Source organism: Megachile rotundata, chromosome 11, assembly GCF_050947335.1.
Source record: "Megachile rotundata isolate GNS110a chromosome 11, iyMegRotu1, whole genome shotgun sequence".
In the NCBI taxonomy this organism is placed as follows: domain Eukaryota; kingdom Metazoa; phylum Arthropoda; class Insecta; order Hymenoptera; family Megachilidae; genus Megachile; species Megachile rotundata.
Genome location: NC_134993.1, coordinates 11,290,916 through 11,295,154, shown reverse-complemented (window position 1 = coordinate 11,295,154; position 4,239 = coordinate 11,290,916). Strand labels below are relative to the sequence as shown.

Here is a 4,239-nt window from a genome sequence, read left to right as displayed (position 1 = left end):
ACCCAACCTACACAGTTGAAATTTTATTCAAGCTTGCATATTATAGAACCTAACCTAACTTACATAGTTCAAATTTCATTCAAACTTGCATTTGTCAAAACCTAACCTAACTTTGATACATATTTCAGTACCTAACATAACTTACACAATTGAAATTTTATTCAAGCTTCCATAATTTAGAAATTAACCTAACTTACATAGTTCAAACTTGCATTTATCAAAACCTAACCCAACTTGAATACATATTTCAGTACCTAACCTAACTTACACAGTTGAAATTCAATTCAAGCTTGAACATTTCAGAACCTAATCTAATTTACATAGTTCAAATTTTATTCAATCTTGTATATTTCAGAACCTAACATAACCTATACTATTTATGCAATAAATACACAAGTATGTAATATATGCAATATATCACATATACGTATATATTTATATATTATGTCATAATTTCATAAAAAAACACATCTATAACATTACTAAAACATGAAATAAAGTAATTAAGAGAGTCTCTCACATGCGTCTCACCATAAACAGCGTAAAACAAAATGGCGTCCGCTGAGCGCTCAACAAAATGGCCGCCTCCTAAAGCAATAAATCCCACAATAATTATCAAGTACGGTCTTTTTACACAAATTATACGTTACAACATGAATGCAAATGTGTTCCACGCGGTTTATAATTTAGAAAAATTCATAAGTAAATAAGTTATTGATCGATAGAACGATACTTGAAAGAAGACAATGACGACGTTCCGAGAAATCTGCGGACAAAGGAGCGCGTGTTAGACCTGATAGCGCAGGTCAGTTCTATTTATGTACGAATTCCTTCTTTTTCCGTGAATCTGGGTCCAGAGGATATTGGAAATATTTTCTGAGCAATCGGGTTTTTACGATTTTTGGTAATTTTATCGACCGCGAACGAATTTAACGCGAAATTCTGTGACGTATCTCTCGAATCTTTCAAACACCTCTACGTATAAATTAACGAATATTAACAAATTTATTTATTTACTAAAAATTCATTATCAAATAATTTTGTTTAAATATGAAATGATTTGTTATATTAATGTTAAATAATTGAACCCTTCGTTGAATAGATTTTGACTGATTATTAAAGTTATAAAAATGTAAAATAATTATTAAATGATAACTAGTGGTGAAGGTTGCAATATAAAATATGACTGCGATCGCAGACGATTTCAAAAATCAATACGCGGAAACAATAAAAAAAATGTTTATACACGCGTTTGTCCTAACTGACCTTGTTTACCATTTACAGCTGATTTTGTGTTTTACCAGTTGTACGTTTTCACGGAAAATGCCGTCGAAAATATTGAACGTGACGGGTAAATGAGGTTGAAACAATTTGTACAAGTTTAAAAACAATACATATTTAACGACCTTCTAAACAAGAATGATTTATTTCAATTTATTATTCATTATACAATGTACAACAAATTTACAATTTTTGAACAAATTCGCAAATTAAAAATGTTAACTATAATTAATACAAATTGTTAATAGTACAATAAGAAAATTATTAGCTCACATTTTTATTTAATTTTAACCAATTTTATAGTAATTTCCAGTTAATAATTAACATTGTTGAATTGCATAAATTATGTTGTTAATATTATTGTATATTTGTTGAATAAATTTTGCATTTTGTTTAAAACAAATTTAAACAATTTTAACTTAGAAAAATTTAGAAAAAAGCTGAGTGTCAGAAATCAAACTAATATTATTAACAACAACAATTCACTAAAAATTGACTTGACTTTTGTCTACTTTTACAAAAGAGGGACATTAATACTTAAAAAATTGTAATATTGTTATATATCTTTTTAGAACAATTTAGAAACTTTTCTTCACGTCCCTAAATCACTGTAGAACGCATTTATTACAGACTGAAAAATTTGTATTATTAAATTTGAAGGACAATGTCGGCCACCTCATGCAGAAAATCCAGAGCGATTTCCAACGTTTCCGTAGTGTAGTGGTTATCACGTGTGCTTCACACGCACAAGGTCCCCGGTTCGATCCCGGGCGGAAACATTTCTTTTTTTTTTTGCAAATCAATAGTTAAATAAAAACATCATATATCAAAATTGACTGAACACATTTTTTCAGTGAAATTTTTTTAATAAATATTACTTTATTTCATTTAACAAATTTAACATATAACAAACAAAATTAATAAATTATTTAATTAGTTGAATCACGTGATGGGTAGTGTATGGAGGTAAATTAAAATAATATTTCAAGTAAGTATTAGAGAATTTGAAAGTGCTGTTTCAAAATTGCTGCCATTTATTAATGGCTGCCATAACTTAACAATTTCATCACATAACAATTCTATTACTTAACAATTCCGTTACTTAACAATTCCATCACTTAACAGTTCCATCACTTATCAATTTCATTACTTAACAATTCTATTACTTAACAATTCCATTACTTAATAATTACATCACTTAACAGTTCCATCACTTAACAATTCCAACACTTAACAATTCCATTACTTAACAATTCCACCACTCAACAACTTCACCACTTATCAATTTCATCACTTAACAATTCCATTACTTAACAATTCTATTACTTAACATCTTCATCACTTATCAATTTCATCACTTAACAATTCCATTACTTAACAATTCTATTACTCAACAACTTCATCACTTATCAATTCCATCACTTAACAATTCCATTACTTAACAATTCTATTACTTCACAATTCTATCACTCAACAACTTCATCATTTATCAATTTCATCAATTAACAATTCCATTACTTAGCAGTTCTATTACTTAACAATTCCATCACTCAACAACTTCATCATTTATCAATTTCATCAATTAACAATTCCATTACTTAACAATTCTATTACTCAACAACTTCATCACTTATCAATTCCATTACTTAACAATTCTATTACTCAACAACTTCATCACTTATCAATTCCATTACTTAACAATTCTATTAATTAACAATTCTATCACTTAACAATTCCATCACTTAACAATTCCATCACTTAACAAATCCATTACTTAACAATTCCAACACTTAACATTTCCATCCCTTAACAATTCTATTACTCAACAATTCCATCACTCAACAATTCCATCACTCAACAATTCCATCACTCAACAATTCCATCACTTAACAATTCCATCACTGGACAATTCCATCACTCAACAACTCCATCACTCAACAATTCCATCACTCAACACTTCCATTACTCAACAATTCCATCACTCGTATATTTAACAAAGCAAATGAAAGTTTCTGAAAATGAATTTCGCACAAAAATTAGAACATTTAATTTCTAATAAACGAAAGCTCCATCATGGTCGCCATTTTAAATTTACCAAAACAATCCAAAGAAGTATTAAAAAAAATTCCACAACCCGAAGGAATGAAATAAAAGATCCTACAACAATCAAAAAATCATTCCACAATGAATCTAACAGTAAAAATGCAAGAATAGAAATGAAAGAGCAAAATATCCATTGTGGTCGTTGAACACCTGTTCCCAGAGGACGTCGTTCCCGAAACAGCGAAATTCCGTTTGCAAAATTCCTGGTAATGGACTGAGGTGATTCCCATCGAGGACAGTTTCTTTGTGCAGCAAGAGAGGATGCGTTGATGGTGTGGGGCCGGTGTGGAGTCAGGCTATGGCAAAACGGGCTGTCTCAAGGTCGGTTAGGCACAAGGGCAGCTTCAGTCTAGCCTGAACTCGACCGCGCCCTTCGAGGTCGTGCCATCTCGTTCCCACACCGCCATCTTTTTATTTCCTCTGCTCTTCGTGGCCTTTATTAATTGCCTGTTTAGCTGTCGTTTTCTTTTGCATTACGGATTTGATTTGTGTCATGGGACACACTGGCATTTATTTGTTGTCTTTACTTTGTTACTTATTTGTTGACCTTGCGAAATTATTTAGTGTATGATGAAGTTTATAGGATATATTTGTATTTTGTGTTGTGAGAGGCTGGGGATATTAGGTGTATTGAAAATTGAAGATTGGTGATTTTTTCTGGGGTTTCAGAAATGATGTGATGTTGAGTAGTTTATACTTTGGAGGATTATTTTGGAATTGTTAATCGAATTATTATTTAGGATGTAATGTGGAGAAATATAGTTTGGACTTTCTAGGTTGAGTTGTGGACTAGGTAAGACCACAATTGTATTTATTATAAGTTGTAGAATATTGTTACTGATAATATTACTTGGG

General features: G+C 30.5%; 1 non-coding gene across 1 annotated transcript; it reads left to right on the top strand.

Moving 5' to 3' along the window:
- The first annotated feature begins 1,987 nt into the window (after positions 1-1,987).
- Positions 1,988-2,060, top strand: TRNAV-CAC (transfer RNA valine (anticodon CAC)). Its single transcript has one exon. It is a non-coding gene; the product is annotated as a tRNA-Val (tRNA).
- Positions 2,061-4,239: the final 2,179 nt, after the last annotated feature.